Raw genomic sequence first — 20734 nt, 5'->3', positions numbered from 1 at the left:
GCAATCTCCTGGCCAGTCCGTGGCATGGATATGTGTTGGGGTGCATGCTTCAGGAGGGCATCGAGTACCTGGTTCAGTGTGCGTGAGAATACTGGTTGGGAGATGCCATGCATCTGCCCCACTGTATGCTGGTAGGTGCCTGTGGCCAGGAAGTGGAGCACAGTCACCACCTTCAGTAGAGGGGGGATGGCAGTTCTCATGGCTATGAGGCTCACAATGTCGTTGTGTATAATGTCCACGATGCTGGTGATGGTATCCCGGTCCAGACGGTACAGGGTGTGTATCTGCTCTGGTGTTAGGTTAAATGGACTGGCTCTGATCCTGGGAATTGGTGGGTGCCTCTGTGGTATGATTAGGTGCCGTGGTGCTGCTTGCCTTGCCTGTCTTGCCCTCCTCCTGCATCTCCTCTGTGCTGCCTGTTGTTGTTGCAGCTGCGCTGCAATCAGGTCCTCCAGGCCATGTAATGCTGCCAGTATTGGAACCATCTTGGTGTGGGAAGGGGTGTGGGAAGGGGTGTGGTGTGCTTCTTTTGAGCAGCCACAGTCTCCATTGCCTCCACCTGTGCTGATTTTGGCCACCTGTGGCAGGTGGTAACACTGCACAGTTCTTTTAACGGGTGGTTCGCGATGGCGGTATTAGCGCCATGCCGGTAAGGGGTTTTGGGGGATTTACCATGCCGCTATTGGCATGTACACTTGCCTTGTGATGATGTGCTATTGGCGGCATGTCGTTATTTACGGGATGGAGGGTTGCGCGCATGCGGATTGACCGCTATTAGTGGCACCGTACTTAGCGGTGCCGCTAATGGCAGTGAGCCGGGTCGTAATCCGCATGGACATTTAACGTTACCGGTATTCCATTACCGGTAACGTTAAATCCCTAACGCCTACCGTGTAATGAAGCCCAATGACCTATGGTCAGTAGAATAATATAAAAGACTTATTTTCTCACCACCGTACTATGTTGAGGAGAAAATGAGTGGTGATAACTTAATACATTTCTTTACTAAGTTATCAAGCTCCACTTGTCTCTCTTGTCTTTTTTTTATCCTTTAGGATTAGGGATTGATTCAAGAAGCCGATTGGACACCGGAACATATCCTCAAAACTTCACAGAATTGAAAACCATCCATATAATACTAGATCCACAAGTATTCGTCCTGAAGAAAGCGGCCACTTATGAATCCTGCTGAAACCGGTTGACTGTTTCTAGAGTAGTACTGGTAGATAACCCAGACTCCGATACCCTTACACATAGAGAAAAGGGCTCGTATAAAGAAATGTACTAAGTTATCACCACTCATTTTCTCCTCAACATAGTACAGTGGTGAGAAAATAAGTCTGATTAATGGATACTCCACTCCAGGCATAGTGGGAAGACAGCTGTGGGGATTGTGGGGTTTTCTTACGGGGAAAGTGGTGCGTATTACATGTCCAAACTGTGTGTAAATAGTTGTTTTTTCTGGCCAGCTGGTGACGTCACCCATAGAGTATTGCATAGGACATTGCGTTTTTTTATGAAGGATAGGAGCCGCAACCAAGTGCTACGACGAGGCGCAGGTGAGCAGGCGGCTGCGCACGGAGAATGCCGGCACGTCCTCGAGGGGGGGTGGCGGTAGCGGTATCACCCGTGTGGGCGGGACGGTCTGAAAATACACAGCGCAGGTTGTGAGGTAGTAGAAGAGAAGAGGGTCTCGAACAGTAACAAGGGTGTGCCGAGCAGTCGCTAACCCGGAAGGGCGGGAGGCATAAGAGCATGCCACGCAGGGTGTGGGGTCACAGTGGACCTCGCACGCCAGGGGCCAAAGGGGGCCCTAGAAGCACAAAGGGGCGTGTCGGAGGATGGCAGCCCAGTGCAAGACAACAGAGAAATGGACACTGAAGCAATTAAGAGAATTTTAACCCACATTTTTCTTTCTTGCTGACAGCGGAAAGTCCACAATTAGGGGCCAGGTAAAAGTGGTACGAATTGAAAATGACATATTTTGCAGGATGGACCCACACGTTGACAGCACCACTCCAATATATTTGTAAAACTTTGCCCACCTACAGAGATAAAATAGTAAAGTACAGTGTAGAATGGACTAAAGGTACGTATGAAAGAATAAGTATTGTTTGGCTGCCTAATGGTAGTTTTTGCAAGGAAACTCAACATTCATTGCTAGCATACTTACACAACACATACAAGGGGAAGAAGTTGGCGAACCATTGAGAAATGTTTCAGCTTTGGAGAACATTTCAAGGATATGGCCCAGGGATGATGAGTGTACAAGAAGTAAAAGATGGTGAGGGAGAGGTGTGCGCTCTGCCTCAGGCCCCTCCCAGTGGTGTCGCAGACAGCGCTGAGGAGAGCGAGGAAGAGAACGAGGGTTTGCACCCGATGAGAGAATTAAAGGAAGCAGCCCAGCCCCGAGAGTTGACAGCCGCATAGGGATATTCGAACCCTGCCTGCAACCCACCACCGTATGCTTCGGCAGAGCACTACCAAAACATACCATTTAAAGAGGGCACGGTAGGTATGGAGGAGACACAGGTAGATGATGGCGGCATAAGGAAAGCACAGCTTGAGTTAGCAGGGATAGGGCCAGATGGATGGATAGCAGCACAGGTACTCTTAAAGCTACAGGGGACGACCACGGGGGAGGAGGAGGGTGCAACCAAGGCAATAGAAAGAGTGGAAGCAGAACAAACTGGAAAGGCGGAGGAGGTAAGCAACAGAGAGGAAGGGAACTCAACGAGGGAGGAAGAAGCAAGATTGGAAGAGAAGATAGCAGAACTAAAGAGAAAAAGAAACATACTCCTAAGCAGCTTGAGCTAAAGGAACTAGAGAGGCAGGTGCAGCTGGGGAGGGAAAGAGGAGAGAGGATGGAATTAGAGCAAAACAAGAAATAAGAAAGGGAGCGGGCGGTGGCACTCATATGGGGCATCACAGAACGGGCAGCGCGTATGGAACAGTGGGAGAATAGGAGACAGGAAGAAGAGAGGGAGGAGGCTGACAGAGAAATGACACTGCAAGAAAGTGATCATATCACAGAGCGCACGTAAGTATGAAGAAGGCCGGATAATAGACAGCATACTAGCAAGAGGTAGCAGAATACAGAGCACGAGGGATCGGGATGCGAAGGCATTAAGCGAAGTGAATGATGTGATAATGAGGGAACTGAGCAGGCTCAACGTGGGCGCGGAAAATCAGGACAAGCGGGCAGGTGAATGAGTGCAAAAGGAGAATGAAAGGGAAACGAGGAGTAAGTTGAGTACACACAGTAGTGAATTGGTGGCAGCAAAACAGGAAGGGCCGGATAATTAAGATGCAGGTAAGTGCGTGGATATAGATTTAGAAATGGTAGCAGGTCGGTACCCACGCCCACGCACAAAGCTCACATTCTCAAGGGGGTTTTGCAGTTATAAAGATGAGGAAGAAACATACGGAGGACAGGGCGATGTAAACGGAAAGGGGCTCAGCAAACTCTAAATCACACGTATAGGCACAGGGTTGTCATGGGAATGCATAACACAAGAGGGGAACACAGCAGGACAGGTAGGTACAAGCGCGCGTAGGGAGGATACACTACAGCCAGTAACATCGTCAGCAACACACGCCATATGTCAACAGGCTCAGAGATCCCCCGGGACGCAAAAGGGAGGGGTCAGTGATAGCGCACAACAAAGGTCATTTATGCCAATGGGAAGGACACAGGGGAACAAGGGATATGCCTCATGCACACATCATTATAGACCACCCTGACTAATTGTCCGACATGGAGGATGACACGGAAGACGTACATACAAGGGAGCATAGGCGCACACAGGAGGAGATAGCCAAAAACACGCAGATGCCCTTATTGGAAAGGGGAGGGACAAGGCCACAATATGTACCCTGGAAGCATGCAGACAGGGAAAACATCAAGTGCAGGCTGTCCTCCTTGAGTGGAGGGGCAGGGAAATGGAGATATGAAATGGAAAAATTGACAGCAGGGCACAGGCTAGCGGTTGGCGACGTCAAGGGGCTCTTGATTTCAATTTTGGGCGATGCTGCAGATGACATATGGAAGAGGGCGGGGTGCCCTGGGGTGACCATCAGCAACACATCGCACGACGGGTCGCCATTTGCAAACTGCAGGCACGCGGTGTAGCAGGCATTAAGGGTACGATACCCCAACACATTACATATTGGGGCGATTACATCAAGCAAAATGCGTGAAAATGAGGATCCTGTTGATTACATCCAAGAGATTCAGGAGAAGTGGCGCCTCGAAATGGGGGAGCCGTGGGACAAAACATTAGCTATCTTCTACCATACATGAAAACAGGTTCTGCCCGAACCCATACAACTAAAAAAGCTGGTGGGGATGGAAGCAAAGCTGTGGCCAGATATTCAACTGACTATAGTTCACCATTGTAGACTATGGAAAGAAAAGATGCAACAGAAAGAGGAAGACAGGAAGGCAGACGAGGCAAAGTTGGTTCAGAAAAAACTATCAAAATTCGCCCTAGAGGGAGCGCTCATAACAAGCCCCGCCCCACAGGCGCAACCACTCGCACAGCAACAACCAACCATAGGGCAACCACAACTACAGCCCATGCCCCAACAACTACCACCTCCGCCCCAATACACTGTACCAAAACAAAATACACAACCCAACAGCAACCACACATAATGCCGAAGACAGAACAGATGCCACACCAACTGTAACGCTCACCTGATTCTCGCAGAGGCGCCGGTCTTGACTGGGCGACTACCATATCTTCAAAGGTGATGTGCAGCACCCGGTTGGCTCTTTGGGCTGGACCTCTGTGCACTGTATGCCTGACGTGCAGAGTAAGATGTCTGCAGATAGAAAATACGGGGTTAATGAACTGGGGTTATTGGGGTGTCCCTATCTCTTTCCTCTTCTCCTCTCCTGTAGACCCCCACAGGTTAACGCTCTCACCTTAGGTAAGTGAATGCCGAGCTCTCCATCTGCCTCGGGGCAGGTTGCTGTAAACAGTTTCTTCACTGGATAGGTAGTGCAGGCCTCTTGACTTCAGAGGACTGCTGTCCGTCGTTTACTGCACGAACGGTAAGTTTCGAGTAACTCAAATGTCTTTAAAGTCTTTAATAATGATGTCTCTTGTTTTGCAGGGTTCCGGCGATGGCGGATGACGGGCTGAAGTGAGTTGAAGATGGAGCCCGTGTGATGAATAGAAGCGCCTGGAAGCACGTAAGTAAGCGCATGTTGCCAGCTTCACGATGCGCTCTAACTGTCTTTTTATTTTGCAGGTACAAGTTCGGAGCGGCTGCAGGGTGCCGGGATACCCACTGGGTTAGATGTGGAAAGGAGTAATGGCACGTGAGTATTAAAGTTCCCCAATGTCTTTAAACGCACCTTGTTTTGTCTTTCAGATGCGGGATGCAGTGCCGACGGCCTCCGGAGCGTGCGAAGAGTTGGTAAGCTTTTGTCTTTCAGATGCCGGAATGCAGTGTGAAGACCTCCGGAGCGCACGAAGAGTAGGTAAGCCTTTGCCTTTCAGATGCTGGAATGCTAACCTGTTCTTTCTTGTCTTTATAGGTGTTGCTGAAGACTGGATTCAGGATGGTAAGCCTTTTTCCTTAGGCCCAGGACCGGATGCAGAAGACACGATGAGCGTTCTACTGCAGAGGGTGCAGAATAACGCAAAGCAAGATTCATCCACCGGGTGTGGTTTAAATAGCCTCCTGTAGTGCTTAGGTGTCTCCTTCCACAGCCACGCCTAGGTAAGAAAAGAGTCCCTGGTAAGAAAAGAGTTCCTGCCTTCCAGAAGAGTTCCAGTGTTCTGAATCTAGGGAGTGGCTCCAGCCCCACCCAACAGGAAAAGTAGTTCCAAACAGAAGAGGATCAGAGGCTCAACTGGCAGGCAAGTAAGCAGCATGGTCTGCTGCAGGTAAGTCCACCCAAGCATTATGAGCCCGGCGCTTCCAGCGCTGGGACTGGGCATATTTATGAGCCTGGTGCCACTGGCGCCAGGACTGGGTCCAAAAGGTCCCAATTGGGACTGGTTGGCACTCGGAACCTGGGTTATGGATCTGCTTCCAAGGGAGTTGGGCAAACCCTGACCTTTTGGAAGCAGAGATCATGACAGTACCCCCCCTCAAGGCCCCTCCCAAACTGGGCTTCTCCGGGGGTTTTGGCTTGTCAGGAAATGTTCGGTGAAATCTTTTGATTAGGCGAGGAGCGTGGACATATTCAGCAGGTTCCCAGGATCTCTCTTGGGGGCCGTAGCCTTTCCAGTCAATTAGGTAGAATAGTTTAGATTTGGAGATCTTGGAGTCCAGAATGCTTTTGACTTCAAACTCGAGTTCTCCATCAACTAGGATAGGTTTTGGAGATTGGTTAGTCGGGTTTGAGGTTGCACGGGTTTTAATAGAGAGACGTGGAAGACCGGATGTATCTTCATGTGCGGGGGCAAGTCCAACTTGACCGCTACTGGGTTTACTATGGTAGTGATGGAATAGGGACCAAGGTATCTTGGGTTGAATGTGCGTGGCCCTTTTAGAGATAGATATTTGGTGGATAACCAGACTTGATCCCCTACTTGATAGTGAGGGGCTTCCTTCCGATGTTGATCTGCTCCTTTCTTGTATTGTTCTTTAGCCCTTTGAAGGTGAGAAACAGCTTCCTTAAAGGCTTGGGTGATTGTAGAATGCAGTTAGTCTACTGCTGGTGTTTCAAGATCTTGGAGGGGATCCAACTCCGAGGTTCGAGGGTGACTGCCGTACAAAAGAAAAAACGGGGTTTTCCCAGTTCCCGAATGGACAGAGTTATTGTAGGCATACTCGGCTATCCAAAGGATATCTTTCCAAGTTTTTTCAGTTTGTTGCAGCATGCAGCGTAAATACTGTTCCAGAGTTTGATTGGTCCTCTCGGTTTGTCCGTCGGTCTGAGGGTGGTGACTGGTCGATAGTCTCACATCAATTTGAGCCGACCGACAGCAACTTCGCCAAAAATGAGAAATAAATTGACTACCTCGATCCGAAATTAGAACCGAAGGAAAACCGTGCAGTCGGACGATGTTTTCGAGAAATTCTCGGGCCAGAGTTGCTGCTGTTGGCAAGCCTTTGAGCGGAATGAAATGCGCCATCTTGGAGAATAAGTCCACGATTACTAGAATCGTATTGTATCCGGAGCATGGAGGTAGATCGGTGATGAAGTCCATAGAAAGCGTATGCCAAGGGCGAGGTGGGATGTCAATAGGGCGTAAGAGGCCTGCTGGTCTTTCCTTTTGACTCTTGTTTTGGGCGCATACTCCACAGGACATTATAAAGTCTCTGATATCTTTTTTCCGAGACGGCCACCAGAAGTAGCGCTTGATCTTTTCTGAGGTCTTGGCTATACCGGGATGACCTTCCATTAAAGAGTCGTGATAACAAGAGATTACTTTTTTCTGTAAATCTGTGCTGGGTAGGTATAATCGTTCTTGGAAATACAATAAGTTGTCCTTTACTGCAAAGTCCTTTCCCTGCAGATGCCAATTCTGTATGTCTGCTGGAGTTACAAGTTGCCTGGCTTTATCCTTAACTTCCTCTATGGATTCTGTGGCGATTACACCCAGAATTCTTTGTTCGGGAATGATTGGTACAGGTTTAGGGTTGATCAAGTGTTCTTCCACTCCCATCCGAGAAAGGGCATCGGCTTTACCGTTCTTCGTACCAGGTCGATAGGTAATTATGAAGTCAAACTCGGCAAAGAATAATGCCCAACGGAGTTGTCTAGAGGATTGGGCTTTTGCGGTTTTCAAATATTGCAGGTTTCGGTGATCCGTAATCACAGTAACGGTGTGTCGGGCCCCCAGCAGATAATGCCACCAAGCCTTAAAGGCAGACTTGATAGCCAGAAGTTCCTTGTCAGTAATCGTGTAATTGACTTCAGGAGGCGAGAATTTGCGGGACCAAAATGCCACGGGATGCAACTGATTGGTTACCGGGTCCTTTTGTGATAGAACTGCCCCCATGGCAAGGCTTGAAGCATCAGTTTCCACGATGTAGGGGAGTTCGGGGCGAGGGTGTTTTAAGATTGGTGCAGAGATAAATTTAGTCTTCAAATCCTGGAAAGCTTGTTCCGCCTCGGTAGACCATTCAAAACGTTTGTTTTTCTTTAACAAGGCAGTGATGGGCTGGACTATTCGAGAGAACTCGGGGATAAACCTGCGGTAAAAGATAGCGAAGCCTAACATGCTTTGCACACCTTTTACGGAGGATGGTGATGGCCATTGAGAACTGTATCGACCTTCTTTGAATCCATACGCACTCCGCCAGGTGATAATATGAATCCCAAGAATTCAACTTCAGTTACGTTGAAAACACATTTTTCCAACTTAGCGAAAAGTTTGTGTTGACGCAATCTTTCGAGGACCATTTTCACGTGTTTCCGATGTTCAGATTCCGATGAAGAATAAACGAGAATGTCGTCGATGTAAACAACAACACACACATCTATGAGCTCTCTGAGGACATCGTTCATAAAATATTGAAAGGCGGCCGGGGCATTGCAAAGTCCGAAGGGCATGACCTGATATTCAAATAGCCCATACTTGGTGCGGAAGGCCGTCTTCCACTCATCGCCCTCTTTTACTCGTACCAAGTGGTAAGCTCCTCTAAGATCCAGCTTTGTATATATGCATGCTTTTCTGACTTGGTCCAGGAGTTCAGGGATCAAAGGTAACGGATATCTATTCTTAACGGTGATCTGGTTCAGGGAGCGATAATCGATACAAGTTCTAAGGTCTCCTTCCTTTTTTGGAACGAAGAACAAAGCTGAAGAGGCAGGGGACTTGGAAGGACGAATAAACCCATTTGCCAGGTATTGATCCAGGTATTGTCGAAGGTGAAGGTTCTCAGGCTCGGTGAGGGCATAAATTCTACTACAAGGAGGAGTAGATCCAGGTATCAGGTCTATCTGGCAGTCATAAGACCTATGAGGAGGTAGAGAGTTAGCCTGCTCCTTCCGGAAAACATCTTGGTATTCTAGGTATTCGGGAGGTAACTGGGGAGTCTCTGAAGAAATTGCTGCCAGTGCAACACCAGGTGGAGGGTGACAAGTAGAGACACATTCTGGAAACTGGACCGTCCTTGCTCGCCAATCGATCAGAGGATTGTGTTTCTCTAACCAAGGTATTCCTAGAATAATCTGGAACTGAGGGGCCTTGATCACATCGAACACGATCTTCTCATGGTGTCCATCTTGACTTACTAGCGTCACCTCTTGAGTGGTATGCGTTACTGGCCCGGAGGCTATCTCCGTACCATCCACCGTAGTAATGACGTCCTTTACAGCCTTGGGACAAAGAGTTAGAGTCATCCTCAAAACCATTTCATGATCCACATAATTGCCGATGGCACCGCTGTCGACGTAAGCTTCAATTGCATGTAATCGATCCGGATTATCAGGGCTAATGAGGACCATAGGTATCACGAAATGCGAGGTCACGGAACTGGTTTTCACGCTCGGCAAGAGGACCTCTATTCTTGTCGAGCGAGGTCGTTTCCCTGCTCAGAGTTTGTAACTGTGGTAACTGCAGCTCCTACTGCCTTCTTGGCCGGTTTCACCGGACAGTCTCGAAGAAAGTGCCCTGAGTTTCCGCAATATAGGCATAATTGCAACTGTTTTCTCCTTTCCCGCTCCCTTTGTGTTAGAGGACCTTTCAGACCCCCTATTTGCATGGGTTCCCCGGAGTCTACTCCTTTGGGAGGAGTTGGCGGTTTGGAAAATACTCGAGCATCAAACTTGGAACGATCGGCCTTCCTGTTCTGCAGTCTGTGATCTATTTGAACGACCAAGTCTATATAATCCGAACAGTCTTGTGGGGGATTCACTACTTGGGCTAAAACGTCTTTGAGCTCTCCACGTAGACCTCTATAAAACAGCGTAATCCTTTTGTCCTCAGGCCATTGAGTTTCCACTATTAGTCTATTGAAAGATGCAATATAAGCCAAAAGGTCTTGATTACCCTGTCACAACGAAAGAAGCTCATTGTCCAAGGCCTGCCCCTGTGCATGTCTTGCGAACAGTTTTTCCATACTAAGCTGAAAGGCTTGAAAATCATGGAGAACCGGATCATCTTGATTAACTAGAGGGATAGACCAGTCTGCCGCATTGCCACTAAGGTACGAAAGTACAAAAGCTACTTTAGCTTGATCAGTTGGAAAGGCTGCTGGCCGGCATAAGAAGTGCAACCGGCACTGATTGATAAATACCGCAAACCTCTTTGGGTCACCAGAAAATCGTTCGGGCGGAGCCAGAGGTACATTCCCAGGTAGGTTGATCTGCACTGGATTCATAGAGGATGTTGAAGGAAGATTTGCCCCTGATGCGGGTAGCGGGGTCTGTCCGGCTTGTGACTGTAGCAATTGTCTAGCAAGATCATCTGTTCTCTCCTTGGAAATAATTAGTTCCCTTCTTAGAGCGTTCGTTTCCTGACGAGCTCCATGCACTTCTGCCCTTAGTTCCCCAAGTAACCGGGCTAGGTGGTCAGTATCCGAGGTTTCCATAGCGCCCGGGCGAGAGTTTTGCGGTAGGCTTTGCGTTCTGTAACGCTCACCTGATTCTCGCAGAGGCGCCGGTCTTGACTGGGCGACTACCGTATCTTCAAAGGTGATGTGCAGCACCCGGTTGGCTCTTTGGGCTGGACCTCTGTGCACTGTATGCCTGACGTGCAGAGTAAGATGTCTGCAGATAGAAAATACGGGGTTAATGAACTGGGGTTATTGGGGTGTCCCTATCTCTTTCCTCTTCTCCTCTCCTGTAGACCCCCACAGGTTAACGCTCTCACCTTAGGTAAGTGAATGCCGAGCTCTCCATCTGCCTCGGGGCAGGGTGCTGTAAACAGTTTCTTCACTGGAGAGGTAGCGCAGGCCTCTTGACTTCAGAGGACTGCTGTCTGTCGTTTACTGCACGAACGGTAAGTTTCGAGTAACTCAAATGTCTTTAAAGTCTTTAATAATGATGTCTCTTGTTTTGCAGGGTTCCGGCGATGGCGGATGACGGGCTGAAGTGAGTTGAAGATGGAGCCCGTGTGATGAATAGAAGCGCCTGGAAGCACGTAAGTAAGCGCTTGTTGCCAGCTTCACGATGCGCTCTGTCTTTTTATTTTGCAGGTACAAGTTCGGAGCGGCTGCAGGGTGCCGGGATACCCACTGGGTTAGATGTGGAAAGGAGTAATGGCACGTGAGTATTAAAGTTCCCCAATGTCTTTAAACGCACCTTGTTTTGTCTTTCAGATGCGGGATGCAGCGCCGACGGCCTCCGGAGCATGCGAAGAGTTGGTAAGCTTTTGTCTTTCAGATGCTGGAATGCAGTGTGAAGACCTCCGGAGCGCACGAAGAGTAGGTAAGCCTTTGCCTTTCAGATGCTGGAATGCTAACCTGTTCTTTCTTGTCTTTATAGGTGTTGCTGAAGACTGGATTCAGATGGTAAGCCTTTTTCCTTAGGCCCAGGACCGGATGCAGAAGACACGATGAGCGTTCTGCTGCAGAGGGTGCAGAATAACGCAAAGCAAGATTCATCCACCGGGTGTGGTTTAAATAGCCTCCTGTAGTGCTTAGGTGTCTCCTTCCACAGCCACGCCTAGGTAAGAAAAGAGTCCCTGGTAAGAAAAGAGTTCCTGCCTTCCAGAAGAGTTCCAGTGTTCTGAATCTAGGGAGTGGCTCCAGCCCCACCCAACAGGAAAAGTAGTTCCAAACAGAAGAGGATCAGAGGCTCAACTGGCAGGCAAGTAAGCAGCATGGTCTGCTGCAGGTAAGTCCACCCAAGCATTATGAGCCCGGCGCTTCCAGCGCTGGGACTGGGCATATTTATGAGCCTGGTGCCACTGGCGCCAGGACTGGGTCCAAAAGGTCCCAATTGGGACTGGTTGGCACTCGGAACCTGGGTTATGGATCTGCTTCCAAGGGAGTTGGGAAAACCCTGACCTTTTGGAAGCAGAGATCATGACACCAACCTGCTCAACAACAGGCACAGCAGCAAATGGTAAAAGCACAACAACAACAACATGTCCACACAGTGCAGCAACTAACACAATTACAAGACAATTCACAACAACCCATGGACACCACGGTACTGATGACGCAGATGGGGGGAGTGACAATCATGGGACCTAACCCCTACACGGGTAACGGACAATCATTATACCCCCAATAGGACAGCCCACAGACTTCCTTGTTGTGTCCCATCCTGTCGGTAACACCTAACCCACTAGAGGAATCACGCTTAAAGGTGGCGATAGGTGACAAGACATTCTCCTTCCAAGATGATACAGGGGCCACCAAGTCTTGCATAAGGGAGGGAAAGTTCAAATCGTCAGGCGATGCCATGCACACTCAAGGTTTTTCTGGGGCTCGAGGGGTGATCCTATTTACTGATAATACCTTCTTATCTGTCGGAGATCACAAGCTATCTCTGCCATTGTTATATTCAAAACAAGCACCAGTGAATATACTTGGGTGTGCAATCATGAGCAGATTGAACATGACTATTTCCTTCACTGACAAAGGCATAATATGCTCTACACCAGGCATACCCATGCTCACGGCGAGGCAAATACTTCAGGCAAATTGTGGCAAGACAGTCCTAAGAGCAGATCCAGTGGACCCCGAAGTCTTCCAATATGGAACAGACATGGCAATAGCATGGCTGCCAGGTATTGCGGGTAAAGTGTGGAGGAGACCAGCCGCCTATCTATTTAGACTAGAGACGCCCGCAGGTGAGGGAGAAGGGACAATAATATCAGTGGATATCGAAGGAATAGTGGCTAGGCAGGACTGGATTGCCGTTCACGGTGTGGATGAAGGGGGTAAGGCATGGAGAGAAGTGATAGCACTGGCAGAAGGTTGTTGGTTAAAGCAGGTGTCAGACGAGGAACTGTTCTCAGATGAGGAAGGAGATGGTGAGATGGTGTTCGGAATGACTGTCTATGTCTGGTTAAAAGTGACATACAAAGAGGTAGCACAGAAAATGGCAATGGCACTAGATGCACCCCTCCCAGCACCACCTGATTTTTGCCAGGAAGATTTGACTACTGTACCTGCCTCACTATGGACGACTAGTCCCTATGATGTAGGATGCATAAAAAGCATCGGTGGTATGAAGATAAAATTAAAAAAGGGAGCAATACTACCAAGAGTCAGACAATACCCACTGTCAAAAGAAGCTGATGAAGGGATGTATGAGACAATAAGTGCCTTAATAGAGAGGTTTATATTGGTACCATCAGAATCACCATGCAATACTGCGGTGTACCCTGTGCACAAGGCAAAGGGCGGGTCTTGGCATTTCATTCAAGATTTTAGACCTCTCAACCACATTGTAGAGGCAGCGTACCCAGTGGCAGCTAACCCGGCCACGATACTGTGCGGGATACCAGCAGAAGTCTCACTATTCACCATCATTGACCTAAAACATGCATTCTTCTCAATACCACTAAAATCCAGAATCACAAGATCTGACAAGTTTCACATAACGCAACACAAAATGACAGACTAGGTTACCCCAGGGATACTGCGAGTCACTGTGCATTTTTAACAGGGTTATACAGATGGACCTGGGAAATGTCGAGCTTGAGAGCACGGTTTTGCAATATGTAGATGACATTCTCATCTGCAGAACTACCGAAGAGGAGTGCAGGAAAGACTCTCTGAAGATGCTCACAGTGTTGGTCGAGAAAGGGTATAAGGTTGACAAAGCAAAATTACAAAACTGCCAGGAACAAGTTGTATACATAGGTCAGATCACATCTCAAAAAGGGTGGAACATCGCACCACAAAGAGCACAGACAATAATGAATACACCACAGCCACAAACGGTGCAAGAGTTACAGTAATTCCTCGGCCTTTGCATTTATTGCTGAGCATCGGTATTTGACTAGAGCATATACATAGGGCCCCTACTGGCAGCCCTCAGAGAAGCGCAATGAGGGGGGAGATAGTTGGGATGGACAAGAGAAATGATTGATGCATTCAATGAATTAAAGGAGGCCATATCAACTGCACCAGTACTGGGCACTCCCAATGACAAACTTGAATTCTACATCTTTTCGTATTGTGATGGTGCAGTAATGAAAGCAGTGCTCACCCAAAAAACAAGCATGGAACACAAGCCTCTTGCATTCTACAGTGGGCACCTAGACCCAGCAATGATGAGACACTTCCTGTGCAAACAAAACCTGGCAGCTGCAGCGTTCGCAGTAGAAAAATCATCATCAATAAAAATGGGATGCTCTACAACACTGTATGTGGAGCACGCCCTCTTTTCAATTCTGCACAAGCCCAAAAGTACACTCACTACACAAAGGGCGACATGATATGAGATAATACTATCAAGACCAGAACTGAAAATAGTGAGATGCAACAATGTTAACCCAGCACACTTCATAGCAGAAGAGGTAACAGAGCGGGAACACGCTCACAATTGTGCACATGCCATTGAGTACTACTCATCCACTGGTAAAGTAGAGGAAGACGCACTAAAATGGGGTGATGTTTTGTACATTGATGGTTCCTCAACAATTGATCAGAGTGATGGCATAAGAAGAACAGGTGCAGCTGTAGTGCGATTAAGGAAGGACTGGACAAGCGAGCCAGTGTGATGTGTCAAATTACCCCCACAACACTCGGCACAAGCAGCAGAACTAGTGGCCCTCATACTAGCCCTAGAAGAAAGCAACGGCAAAAGAGTAACAATCTATTCAAACAGTGCCTATGTCACGTCAACAGTACACTCAAGATTAATAAGATGGCTATGAAGGGGATTTAGGAGAGCAGATGGTACCCCGGTGCAACATGCTCTCCTCCTGGGTGAATTAATAGAAGTAATAATATACCCACATGAACTAGCACTGGTGAAATGTCAGGCACATACAAATGGTGAAGATCCAATATCTAGAGGTAATGAAGCAGCAGACTCCCATGCAAAGCATGCTGCATACTTCGGCGAGATGTGGGACCTCCAAGAAAAACAAAAAGAGAGGGGGAGGGCAAGACAGATGATAATGAAAGAAGGCTACACACACCTCCCAGAAACACAGACTATGGAGCTGCAGGCGGCAGCACCAACGGCAGAGAAAGAATTGTGGGTAAAAGGAGGATGCACAATGTCCCCAACAGATGCACTATGGAGACAAAATAACACAGGGAAAGTTGTTATGCCCTTGGTACTACTAGACAGCCCTAGCCCAACTGCACCACCCCACTCATACAGGGAAGGAGGTCATTACAGCACAAGTAAAAGAGTCATGATTCTGCCCCGAATTAAAGGCACACATAGCAAAGTTCATTAGCAATTGCCTCACCTGCTAATAATTTACGGCCGGTCACATGTTACAACTGATCAAAGGTGTAATACCACAGTTGAAGGAACCTTCCTGCACATCGACTATGTCAATATGATTAATGTATGCCAAGGCTACCGATACATGATTGTGGTAGTGTGCCCCTTCTGAAGGTGGATCGAGGCTAGCCCGTGCTCCCATGCTGACGCACTTTGGGCAGCAACATTTCTGGTGAGGGAGGTCTTGGTGAGATGGGGGTTTGCGGGGAACTAAGATCAGACAATGGTCCCCATTTCCCAAATCAACTATTCCAGCACATCACTGCGTTGCTTGGAATAAAACATAAGTTTGCCTGTGCGTACCACCCACAGGCCAATGGCATCTGTGAACGGCTCAACGGCCTCTTAAAAGAATCCATTGCAAAAAGGCAGCAGGCTACTAAGAAGAAGTGGCTCTACTGCCTTCTTCTAGCCTTGTTCGAGTTGCGAAACAAGCCTGGATCAGATCACCACCTCACGCTCCACAAGGTGGTGACAGGTACCAAATACACCTCACATTAACGCCACCCACAAGGGCCTTGTACGACTGTGAAGGAGCTAATTATGTATATGGACGAGAAATGTATCACTATGTTACTTCCCTGGTTATTAGTGCCTCTTTATCTCTCAACAGATCCAATGGACACAGGGCAGGAGAGAGAACGATCAACAAGAAACAACTAACAGTGAGAACCAAACAGGACAGTGTACGGTGAAAGAGGGGGATAGTGTGCTACTAAGAAGTTCCAACCGTAAGTGGAACACTCCCAGGTTTACTTTGCCACATGTAGTAGGAAGAGTGGCACCCAGGGCTGTGAAACTAGTAGGTAAAGACGTTTGGACACATATCCACGATATCAAGCCCTACAAAGCACCAAACTCGCCCCACCACAGCAGCGACAAGGCCAACGCATCAGCAACCGTGATGACAGATGATGAAAACGACACAATACAAGCATCAGATACCCCTAAGGACACAAGCGAGTCACAGGCTGCAGTCCACCCCACGCTCAGGAGATTGCAGGCACAAACTTTCCCCACAGAACAACTGATTCACATTTGATATGAAGATGCTATTGGAATAATGCAGAATGCAATAAAATAAGCAACTGACACTAGTTAATAAACAACACATTTTGGCAAGGGTATCAGCAATACGCACCACACTGTGTAACACATGCATGTTCTCTTCTGCTTTTTATCTCGCACATGCAGGTCTTGTGCATTACATGGTATATGTGAATATATTATGAAAACACACTAATCACTGCCCAGGCTTAAATCTTACCTCCCATCGACCACCCAGAAGCATTGTCACACCAGTTCATATACGGGATTAGAAGGACAACCCATTCAAGACCTAGACCGCCATGCATTTATTATAATGCCTTTGTTCAATTTATAGGACAGTCATTCCCACACCTCCACAATGCCCTACCCGCTCTGAGAAACAGGGCGGTTAGGAGGGCGTGGGAGGAACTTTTCGGATGGGCATTGAATGATTATTTGATCCACAGGGCTTAAATAAGTAACAACTATTAACAATAATAACGCACCATTTTAGAAAATTTCAGGCAGGCACCTATATCATCTGGACCATACAGCTGCAGGACAGTAGCATAGGTAAGATCAAAATGCCAGTGGTTGCAACAATTGTGATTAAGATATTATGGGTATTGTTGACCACTGGCCTGATAACTGTCACTGTCTGGCAGGCCTACTGCGCTTTGCATGTACCTGCATCACCCAACACTAATATTTCCCCTACCCGTGCTGCCAGGAGCACTGTGTCAGGTGGTACGGATAGCCCAGGACAAAAAGTAAGGAGAAGTAAATGTAGTGTTCCCACTGATGTAAATGGGATTGACACATATCTCACAGAATCCGCGCACAACTCAAACAACATGTGGTAATAAGACATGTTTAAAATTGGCAAGGATACAACAAAGGACAGCTGTTACGTTTGCTCGTTGATCCTGTATGCCATGAGTGCCTCCCGAACATTTGTTGCCACAGAAGTACCAGCGCCCACAGCACAGTGCCTCCTGTATTTAGCACTGTTTCAGACACGAGGACGGGTCCAAGGTAAAACAGCAATGCTTAGATGGAAATCAAGGTCAACATACCCAAACGAAGATAACTTCATCAAAACACTACCTATGTTTGACAACTATTGGCAGCTCACAGGAGGACTGCAGTACATAACAGACGGACCAGAAAAAGGGGAGACAAAGAAGTGACACTGAACTATCTGCCATGCAAATGGAGCGCAAGAGGGATAGGAGGAGAACCTGGATGCTGGGAAAGACCGCTGATACTGATTTTCAGCCAGGTGTACACGAAGAATGGATGGGTGGATGGAGAGGAAAACGACAAATGCTATAAGGAGTGGGCAAAGAGTGCAGGCCTGCTCACCTGGTTGGATAAGGAAGAGGAGCCATTAACAATAATTCCTGTGGCATCCCCCACACTATGTTACCAACACGATGGAGAGATTGCTGTAGGAGTGAACGAAGGATGCAAAAGAATAGTAAAGCTTCCAGAGGGGGGTGCGGGAACAGCAGTACTAATGGATCACTATTGGGCCTGCAGAGCCAAAGTGTATCACAGCCTACCACAATACTGCGGAGGAGTATGTACTCTGGTATACGTCAATGTACCCTCCCTAGTAGTACCACAGAAACACATCAAAATGGAAGACTTCTCCAAAATGGATGAAGGGAACAGGAGGAGAAGAAGGTTACTGGGACAAACTGCCAGCGCATCCCAGGATGACCGCCCCCCCCAGAAAAGACACTGAAGAGAGTAAAAAGACAAGGAGAACCTCTCACCAGAAACTACCTCTGGGGCAAATCAGAAACAGCCCCCAGCGAAATCCCAGCGCCTCACAGACTGTTTAGTAGAACGGTTATGTTCTTCTCGTCGATAATACATCCGGGGATACAAGCATATGCGAATGCGAAAGGGCTGCAGATAACCAGGTGGGAGCTGATGATGACAATAAACTCCACGGTGAACGGATTCAACGCCATGAAAGAAGAACTCAGAGCTATACGAATGGTGGCCTTACAGAACAGATACGTGTTGGATCTCCTCACTGCAATGGAAGGAGGAGTTTCCCGCGAATGACGAATATAATGGTACACTATCAGAAGCGGTATCGCAATTGGCAAAGATACACGTGACGATGGAGGAAGAAGCTAAGGGAACAAAAAAGGATGGAAGCTGGTTCTCGTACCTTTGGTCATGGATGCCATCATGGCTAGCAGATGTCTCAAGGTGTTAGCAAGATGTATAATACTGGGACTGGCATTGTTGCTGGGAATAAGAGTATGGATGGCAAGATCAAAACAGACAGCAGAAGAAATTATCGGAATGCATGTCATTATGCCTGCAGATGAAGAATTACACATGGACGTGATCATCAAGGAATGTGAAAGACTACGCCAGCAGATAATAGAAGCAGACTTGTACCCACCATCAATAAAAGTTGAAAATCCGTGAAATATGAAGACATATGTTGGGAAATGGGTTTATTGTAAACCCAGTGGTGGATGTGTATACATGTATTGGCCGTTTGAAGATCATGTTAACCACTATGGACATCTGGCAGGAATAACAAAGGTGTGGCACTTACGAGACGATAAAAGAGTGGACAATTTTGTGGTCGACAAATCGACCAGAGGGGGAACTGAAGAGGAAAAATGGGAGTGTCCCTTCCCTCAATCCACGCCTAAACTTTGGACGATGATGTCATGGCCAAAGAACAACCGACCACACAAGTTCACACCTCTGCCCACCGCCCCGAATGCCAACACACACCATGACCATGCTCCGCCTGCGAACTCAGACTGCCTCCCGCACAAGATACGCGGCGGGAACCAAGACGGAGCTGGGAATGATCGCATGGACCAGCTTGACTAAACGCTTCGCAACCTAAGCCGCCATCATTAGAGATGACATGATGACATAGCCACGACAGACAGAAAACACATGTGCTGTTGCACACCTGGATCATTCACACACCAATCTACACGAAGAACACGTTCAGTGCTATGACTTAGCGGACCACGCACCCTCACAGACGTGCATCGTTATTATTTTCCACATAGACCAGTAACCGCATCGCAGAAATGCAAGATGCCGGAAGAGTTTATGTATACGCTTGCAGAGGCTTCATGCTACTAAACCTGAGAACAAGACCCTATAGATGGACCGATGCACAAGGAATCACACTACACACCACACCTCCTTGCCCTATGGACATTATGTCACGACATACAGCCCAAGCCGAAGTAGGCCTCAGAAGAGAGCCGACAGGCCAGAAGCAGCTCGTAGAAACTATGGAGCTACAAGATGCTGAGCATGCAGAACAGCTCCTTGCTGGAGCCACCGCAGCCAAAGTTGCGATGTTGCAATCCACATTCCGCACTCTCCAAGCCAAGGTGATACCCGCCACCGCCGTGACTATCTGAAGCAAAATACAAATTAAAGCCCCGTAATTCTGCCTCAGCCAGGGTCTCCCAACACGTGACCAGGCCGACCTGATACAATGCCAATTCCTGAAGACTGAAGAAGCACTGGTGTCCCATGTCTGGGACCCCTCTTGCAACAAAGTCGTAACAACTCAGGCACAGGCGGCGATGGGAAAGGAGTGCTCTAATGGCAGTAGCAGAACCTGTCCATTGTTTCTCACTGATATATAGTCCTACATTCTTGCCAGCAGCAGGTACATAGCTGGCTGGGAACGCCGATGGTCCCAGGCTTGGGGGCTCACTGTTGGACCAATCAGGACACAGAGTGCTAACCACTGATGACAGTACCACATAACCAATCACTAACCCTCTCCATGTATCATTTTCAAAGTAACAATATCTAGGGACGAACCAAGCGTACCACCTGACCTCTGATCCACCAATAACTCTTTTCACTATATGGTCCTATACCAACCCGGAGAGTCGATAGGTTTGGGGATGAGTTTACGCAGGTGACGCAAACTGTTACATCACACAGGTATAAAATGGGCTTGCGGGCCCGACTCGGTTGAGAAGTTGCCTGTAACCTACCCTCCATGTATTTGTCCCTGCTTGTTTCTTCTAATAAACAGCAGTAACTAATTGCTCGTGTGTGGCCCCTCTACTTCTTCGGGACGCAGAAGGAGTTAGGGCCTTCCGAGAACTGGAGGCTCTGCCGACCACCAGAAATTACCCTAACACAGTGGTACCAGTAAGCTTGCCAGTACCGTTATTTCCAGACCGGCAAACTATGAGTTTCTTGCGAGCAGGTGCCTTTCAGCACGCCAGGGTCTCACCTAGCAGGCGGAATGGCACCTGCTCGCAGAACTGGACGGATGCGCCAGCACCATTCACGAATGGTGCTGGAGCATCTGTCCTCCCCATTGAGTCCAATGGGACTCAAATG

The sequence above is a fragment of the Ambystoma mexicanum genome, chromosome 7p (assembly GCF_040938575.1).
Source record: "Ambystoma mexicanum isolate Mex_15411 chromosome 7p, UKY_AmexF1_1, whole genome shotgun sequence".
NCBI lineage: Eukaryota > Metazoa > Chordata > Amphibia > Caudata > Ambystomatidae > Ambystoma > Ambystoma mexicanum.
The sequence above is the reverse complement of the archived record's forward strand: the minus strand, read 5'-3'. Positions refer to the sequence as shown.